Consider the following 9,096-nt stretch of genomic DNA (forward strand, 5'->3'; position numbering starts at 1 on the left):
ATTATTAATATTAAATTATGCAGTATAGTTTGCATGAATTACAGCTATAGTTGTCATATTTTATCTCTTATATACTTTAGAAAACTTTTATTAGTTCTAAGAAAATAATTTTTAGTGTCTAGCACAACAGATTCTGAAGATAAAATACTCATAAAAATATATTTTTTCTCTTTTATCCATCTCTCCTCCTACCCATTGACATTGCTATTATTCATGTTCACACACCATTCACTTTGAAAGTATTTAACTAGCTTCTTTTTTTTTTAATTTTTAAAAATTTTCTGTGGGTAAATACCCAGTATTGGAATTACTGGGTCATATTGTAACTCTCTTCATAGTTTTTTGAGGACACGCTGTATTGTTTTCCACAGTAACTACACCAGTTTGCATCGCTACCAATGGTGCACAAAGTTCCTTATTGTTCACATCCTTGCTAAAACTTGCTATTTCTTGTGTTTTTTATTTTAGCCATTCTGACAGCTGTGAGGTGGTATTTCATTGTGGTTTTGATTAATGTTTTCCTGTAATTAATGATATTGAACATCTTTTCATTTATCTGTTGGCCATTGTATGTCTTCTTTGGAAAAATATCTATTCAGTTTCTCTGCACATTTTAATTGGATTATTTGCTATTTTTTGGTGTTGAGTTGTATAAATTCTTTATATATTTTGGATATTAATCCTGATTAGATATTTGTAAATGATATATTTGTTGGCAGTTTCCTTCACTGCAAAAATGAAATATCTTTTTAATCCCTGAAAATGAGTCACTTGAAGGAGCAGTAGTCCTGTGAGCAGTAACCTCTAATACCTCTGCATGTTGGAGAAAGTCTTCCATTAAGACGGTGTGAGGACCTGGGTGGCTTAGTCAGTTAAGTGTCTGCCTTCCGCTCTGGTCATGGTCTCAGGGTCCTGGGATGAAGTCCTGCATGGGGATCCCTGCTCAGCAGGAGCTCCCTCTGCCTGCTGCTCCCCCTGCTTGTGCTCACATTCTCTCTCTCTGACAACAAAACAAAACAAAACAAAACAAAACAAAAAACAGTGTGAAGAAGTTGGTGAGTCTTTAGACACACACAGAGTACAAAACTGAATGAAATTATCAAAAATCATCCTTTCAGGTTTTGTAAATTATTAAAGGTAGATAACAAATAGAATAAAATATATTCTTGGAAAACTATTAGAGCTTTGGGTAAGAACAGCACCTTATGCCAATTTACATGTCTTTCCTCCCACCAGGGTCTTCAGTTTGATTAGATCACAAAGGTGAAGTTTACATGGGCAGGGATAAGAGAAGGAAGAGAACAGAACCTTTGCTTCTTCTTCTTCTTCCTCTTTTTCTTTTTTTTTTTTTAATACCCTTGTATTTTACTACATAGAGATAAATTTACCACTGTAAATATTTGGTATATTTCCTCAAACTCAAACTTTTTTTTTTTTTAACATATAATGTATAATTTGCCCCAGGGGTACAGGTCTATGAATCATCACGCTTACATACTTCACAGCACTCACCATAGCACATATCCTCCCCACTGTCTATAACCTAGCCATCCAGAGGAAAACTGATTTGTAATGAGACACTAAACCTTGTGGTGCTGTCAGGTACAAAGGACAAACATGGTAGAAAATTAGAATGGGAAAAAAAACACAGCTTTGCTGTCCTAAGATAGCAGTCACAGTTGGGGTAAGCAGTCCCAGTTGGGGTAGGACAGAAAAAAAAAAAAAATAGCAAGAAGTTTCTGGAAATGAGAGCTACAGAAGGGATGAAAATGTTTGAACACAAGCTCTGCATAAACCACTGACCTCTAATCTATGCAACCACTAGTAAGCCAGGCTAAAAGGCAATAATAATATAAAGAAGAAGAAAAGAAAAAACAATACTAAGCAGAGACATCAGCAAATATATACCATAAGGTATATATTTGCAGTTCCAGTGTAGGTTCAAGGGAAAAAAAAAATTGACAACAGTAACAATAACAACAAACCAGAATACAGATATATTATGAGCACTATAGTATCTAAGATTTCCAGTTTTCAATTAAGAATTATAACACATGCAGGAAAATACAAAAATGTGACCCATACTCAAACTCAGATGTTGAATTCGGTTGTCAAGGACCTCCAAGAAGTTATTATAAATATGTTCAAAGAATCAAAGAAAGTTATAATGATAATAAGTCAACAAATAGGAAATTTCAACAGAGAAGAAAACTTCAAAGAAAACCAAATGGGATTTCTGGAGTTAAAAAGAACAAAAACAAAAATGAAAAATTCAGAAGATTGACTCAGCAGTAGACATGATACTAAAGAAGAAAAATCAGTGTACTTATAGACTGATCAATAGAAATTAGTTAGTTCATAAAACAGAAAAAAGATAGAAGGAAAATCAACAAAGTTTCAGTGACTCGTGTAACAATCATTAAGCATGATGATACAGATGTAATGGGAGGCCTAAAAGGGCAGAAAAGAGAGAGAAAGGGACTGAAGAGGCTATTTGAATAAACAATGGCTAAAGACTTCCTGAATTTGATTTCAAAAGCACATTATTCCAAATAATTCCAGGTAGTGGAAAATAACCCCTTCTGCCTTAAGTGCTGGCTACCTGTAGGGATGTTCTTCTGAAGCATACAGAGAGAGCTGGGGAAGAGTAAATTTACAGTGGGGAAACTTTGCAAACATTATCTCAAGCCAGGTGATCAAGGTTAATTAATATAAATAGTGACAAACCATACTGATAATTTATACCCTTAATACAAAGTGGTAAGAATGGTAATTTACCTCTATACTCTTTCTCAACAAGTGATATTATTCCAGTCTCATCATGGGAAAAGCACCAGACAAGTCTCAGAAGTAAAGGACATTTTACAAAATATCTGATCAGTAACTCTTGAAAATGTTAGTCATCAAAACCAAGAAAAACCTAAGAAATTATCAAAATCAAAAATTCTGAAGGAGACATAGCTGCTAAATATAATATAGTATCTTGAATAGGAGATAACCAAAGAACATTAAAGAAAAACTGAGGAAATCTGAATAAAGTTTGGATTTTAGTTAATAATAATAATGTGTCAATATTGGTTCATTAATTGTGAAAAATGTATCATATAAGATATGTATAATAAGAGAAACTGAGTGTGGGCTGTAGGGAAAGAAAAATTCTTCCTCTCTCCTTCAAGGTCTTCCAACTGGACTAATTACATTTAAATGAGACAGATTAACAGAAGAAAAAACCCCAATGTTTTATTATGTGTACACAGAGGCCCAATAATGAAATTGAGACCTAAAGAAATGAGCAAGGCAGACATTTCTTACAGTGTTTAGGCAATGAAACAATAAATTCATGAGAAATTGCCAGGGTAAAGAAAATAGGTGTTGGGGAGCTTTAATTAGTAGAGATTCTAGGTAGAATTTCAACTGAGGTATAAAAAAATAAGGTTTTGTTTCTACAGCTTTCTTGGCTTTAAAATTTCTATCTCTGATCACCAGATCCTTATCACAAGGATCTCTTTTTACTTCTTAGAACATGAGAGATATTTTTCTTATGAGAGATTTATTTCCTGCTTTCACAGGGACAGAGGAAGGTCTGAGTGTTCTTGCATTGATGGTTTCTTAAGTAACTTTTATTAAAATAATCGATATGACAAGGTGGTACATTTTGGAGCGGCCTGTCCTTGGCCCCTATAGTGCTATTTGAGAATTCTCTGTACTATCTTCCCAATATTTTTTTTCAATCTAAAACTGGTCTAAAATTAAAAGTCCATTTTAAAATGGAGGAAAAAATTGATCAACAGATCCAAGCATTTCAAAAACTTACAGATAAGACACAGTGATCTACATCATGACAATTATATTCAAACTGCTGGGTGACAAATATAAAGTTTTGATCCCAGCAAAAGGAAAAAGAAAAAAGATAAAAGAAAAAAAAGTAACCTCATTACATATAAGGGAATAGGAAGTGATTAACAGCTATTAAAGATTTTATATGCAGAAGAACTACCTTCATAATTAGTCTTCTTAAATTTAAAGTAGTAAGATAGGTTAACTGAAAACACTTGTATTACTTGTGCCAAGAAGGAAAAGACATAATAATGAGCCTTAATCCCAAAGTAGTTTAGGAACTTAAATATTCTCTTAATAAACCTTTCAAACCTTGGGTTTGTAATATTTTTTTCTTTACAAATTCTGCCCTCTTCACGATATGTCTTCAACTAGTTTGTCATAAGGAATAAATGTTCCGTAAGGCTAAATAATCACTCTTTTAAAATATTACTCCATTATATTTCTCTCAGTTCAATAATTTTTTATAGTTCATTTTATTCAGGCAGATGTAGATAAAGGAAAAGAATAAGTAGAAATCAATTAACCCAGCTTGTATTATGCGATAACAGAGAATCATTAGGATTCTTTAGAGCAAAGAACGATAAGATAAGAGATGTACTGTGGGAAGATTAGTCTAGTAGTCTGTGTATATGGGATAAATTAATGAGAATCAGTTAATAGATACCTGTTAAGAAGTAATTTTGTGACAATAACAGAATGACCTGATCTGTACAGACAGATCGAATTAGAAGGAATAACGGATGCTTTATTGAATTCAAAAAATGGGGTAGAGAATGCTTAGAGCAAAGTAAAAAAGAGACTGAGTATTAGGAAAAGTGGGAAACTGGGTACAGATATTATTATGCGAAATTCTCTGTGATCTGATCCTAAATAACCCCTCTTGCCCTGTCCTCATTCTTTACTTGGCTCCTGCCAAACAGAATTATGTGCTGTTTTATAATTATGTCATGAATTTGTCATTTCTAAGGACATTTACTTGAGATGTTCCCTACACTTTTGAGTGCATAGTACTGCTATATTCAACTAGGTCATTCATTCTTTTAGTAACATTAAATAGGTACTTATTAAGTTACTATTTTATTTTTTTTTTTTTTATTTTTTTTAAAGATTTTATTTATTTATTTGACAGAGAGAGATCACAGTAGACAGAGAGGCAGGCAGAGAGAGAGAGGGAAGCAGGCTCCCTGCTGAGCAGAGAGCCCGATGCGGGACTCGATCCCAGGACCCTGGGATCATGACCTGAGCCGAAGGCAGCGGCTTAACCCACTGAGCCACCCAGGCGCCCAAGTTACTATTTTAAAGGGTAGTACTATGTTCTGTGGCTGACAGCTTAGTAGGGAAATGAACCCATAAACAAATGATTTTGGTAGAGCATAACCAATGAATCATAAAGGTATGTAAAAGTATGGTGCAAAAGCGTCATTGTTGTTATGATAGGTAGGCAAGGACGAGTGAACCTGGAGACAAAGAAAAAGAATAGAGAGAGCTTGCTTCAACAAAAATGTTAGATTGTATCCTTCAAGGCCCATTTTTCTAAATTTGACTGATAGAAAATATCACAAAGGGTTTAAGTAGAATATGTCGTTCACAAAGATTGCGTGTTGATGGACTTTGAAGGATTTTAAACAAGGAAAACTACATAACCAAGTTTGGCTGTCAGAAAATTGTTTGGCAAATTTATGGGAAGAATTGAGAGGGCATTGGCTCTAGCAGCAGTTGAAATAGTTGGGAGAAGTGGTTTAGGCATATAGAATTGTAAGACTGAAGACAAAAGGTAAAGAATTTTACAAAATATGAGGAATCTGAATAACACCAACTCATTGAGAATTTCACTGATCATTTTTAGATAGAAGGTATCTCTTTCTTGAATCATTTCATCTTGCTTATGTACCTAAAAAAAATTGCAGTGAATGATCATTTGCATGCATTTTGTATCACAACCGTCTTCCGGACACACATGCGCACACTCACACGTACACACATGCATGTCCTGTGCTTCTGCACAAACACACCTGTGTGTATTACTTTATAATCACTTTGTGGAGGTAAGATCAAATTTATCCAGAAATTAAGTGTTGTATCAAGTTGTTGCTTAATTACTACTTGGTGAAAATTTGAATTAACTAAACCTACATGATTATAAGGGTAGCTATTAAAAGAAAACTTTGACTGAAGATAGGTCTCTGTGATAAGTTGCAATTCAGCTTCAGGGCTCTGGCTGAGTCACTATTCTTTTTTAACCATTTTATCCTTTTTTCCCAAGTGTAAAATGAGAATAATAATGGTTACCTGCCTCAAAGGGGTGTTGTGAGGACTAGCTAGTTGACAGTTTAAACTATTTTGAAGATGGAATGTACTATAAATGCTCTAAGGAAAGTTTTTAAAAGCACAATGGAATAAAACCCTTGAACCATAGCATTAGGAAAGTTAGTATGTCTTTTAGACTGGCAATCCTCGACCGATAAAGAATTCTATGGGAAATTAACTCCACCACATTCTTTATTTTCTTGCCTCTTTTCTACTTTCTTTTGTAGCTTATATCTGGCTAGTGACTCAATTCAACAAGAAAGTTCCAGTTATACCATATTTTGAAATAGATGTTACTCATAAAAAAAGAAATGCGATGAAGATTATAAAATGGTCATTAATCACACTGGAAAATGTGGTCTTTTCAATATAGCACTATATTCAGAATTCACCGGAACTATTTTAAAATTCACTTTATCATTAGGAATTCAAGGGTATTTTGAAGTTGCCTAGAAGCAAATGTTCATTTTTTTGTGTGGGAATATACTTTAATAATTTTTCTAAAACATAAATATCAGAACTAGGTCAGAACTTCATTTTTCAAAACAGTTGCTTGTTGTTTTTTTCCCAAATGCCAAATGACATACTCAAAACTCTGAAAAATAAATTGTTTCCTCTAGTCATTCTTATTAAGAGTATTTGCACATTTGCATACCCTATTTTAAAAACAAAAATCCGCATGCATATAGGTTAAAGCAGAAGAACTGCACACTGGGCAATTTTTGTGAGAAGGAGATGTTTATTAATGAGACATCATAATCAAGTTCACATGTGCTTTAACAAAGCTGAGACACATCCTCACTAGTCTATGTTCAGTAATATAGGATATGAGCCCACGAATCTGATTTTCATTCTTTACTGAAAACAGTAAGTAAAAACTCTAATATTAACAACAACAAAACACAATTTCTTATTAGATATCATTCAGCCATGTGAAAGGAAGACATCCTCCTCTTTGCAACAACATGGATGCAAAGAATCCATGAAATGAAAGCATTAAGCTAAGTAAAATTAGCCAGACATAGAAAGGCAAATATTTCATGTATTGCTATGTGTAGAGTCTTAAAAAAAAAAAAAAATCAAACTCAAAGAAACAGAGAGTAGAAAGTGGTTGTCTAGGGCTGAGGGGCAGTGAGGAAAATAGGGAGGGATTTGGGAAAAGGGTGCACTTTCAGTTATAAGATGAATAAGGCCTGATCTAATGTATATAACATGGTGACTATAGTTGATAGCATTATATTATATAATTGAAATTTGCTAAGACAGTAGCACTTAACTGTTGTCTCACACACATAAACATAAATATGTGAGTAATGGATGTGTTAATGAACTTAGTGGAGAGATTCTTTTCACAATGTATACATATATTAAATAATCATGGTGTAAATATTAAATATCTTACAATTTTGTCAATTATACCTTTAGGGGCCAAGGGACAAAATGTGCTGCCCCAAGTGTGCCCTAAAATGTGTCACCTTGCATATTGATTATTTTAAATAAATGTTACTTAAGAGACAGCCTGTGCAAGGACACTCAGAATGCCCAGAATCCCCTGAAAGCAGGAAATAATCTCCATTTGTGAAAGGTACTTTTCTTGGAAAATGAGGTACAGAAACATCTTTAGCACCAGAGATAGGAAACTCAGGGCCTAGAAGGCTGTATAAACAACCCTTCTACTTTTACTAATTTATCACTCTAGCCCAAATTCTGTTTAGAATTCCTTGCTCACTGAAGCTCACAAAGTCGAGTTTTCTTTGCCCTGTCAATTCTTTATAGACTTATTCTCCTTATTCAAAAAGCATAAAAACTCTCTGCCTTGGTAATTCTTGTAATTCTTAATTTCATTACTGGGTCTCATGTTAATCTTCTTCTTCATATAAATTTGTTAGTCCAGCAAGAAGAACTTGACGAGTCATAGAAGAATTTTTTTTTTCTTTCCCTTTAACCTCAATAAAGCTGCATTTAAAAAAAAAAAAAGTTGAAAGTCAAAGAACTGAAAAAATTCTACATTTTGTAAGTGGAGAGCAGTCAGGATATACAAAGAATCAGTGGAATAACTATAATAGACTTGAGTTAGGTGTACTAGGTATAAAATCTAAAGAATCAGACAAATAGAATGCAAGGCTGTTGTGCATTTCTGTGTTATTCACAACTGTATTTCTAGCCTCTAGAATGGCTTCATCCTATAGTAGGAGCTCAATAAATATTTGTTGACTCAATAAATAAGTGGAATATGGATTTGTAACTTGAAGTGGTAAGCAGTACAGATCAATTGTAGCTCCCTAAACAGCAGAGTGGCAGGATGGAATGTGTTTTGGAAAACTTATTCTGGTGGTGGTTATGTGAGGTGACACTAGAGGAATAATCACACGGCAATGTTGATGGAACTGTTTCTATGGGAGATTGCTTGACTCAGCCACGTTTTGAACATCTCATCATCCATGCTTTCAAATGCAAGAAAATCCAACATTACAAATACTATCAATTGAATCAATCTGACGTTTATGCCTTATGATATCTTGCTGAGCTATCACAGCATTTGCATTATACATAAGCAGTGAACCAAGAAGGAAAGGCTTTGTATCCACTACATTTGGCAGCAAAAGCTATATAAAACAAATCTGTTCTACATTTGTATTAAAGTTGACATCAGTGTGCCTGTACCTACAGAAAATAGAGGGCCAAAAAAGAAAAGTTTTTTGCTCTTGAATTTTATTTTATTTTTCAGTGTTGCTGATTTTGTTGTTGTTGTTGTTGTTTGTTTGTTTGTTTTTAATGAGGGATGCAGAAAGATAAGCCAGGACCTCCTTACAGAGCTCGTAACATGGGTAAGAAAACAAGACATACCACTTAACACAGGAAAATAATATCCAAGAGACAAATGTCCATGAATGTGTTTTTCAAAATATAATTTCTTATACAAATGTATAACTAAATAATGACTTTGTG

Source organism: Martes martes, assembly GCF_963455335.1.
Source record: "Martes martes genome assembly, chromosome: 1".
Lineage (NCBI taxonomy): Eukaryota > Metazoa > Chordata > Mammalia > Carnivora > Mustelidae > Martes > Martes martes.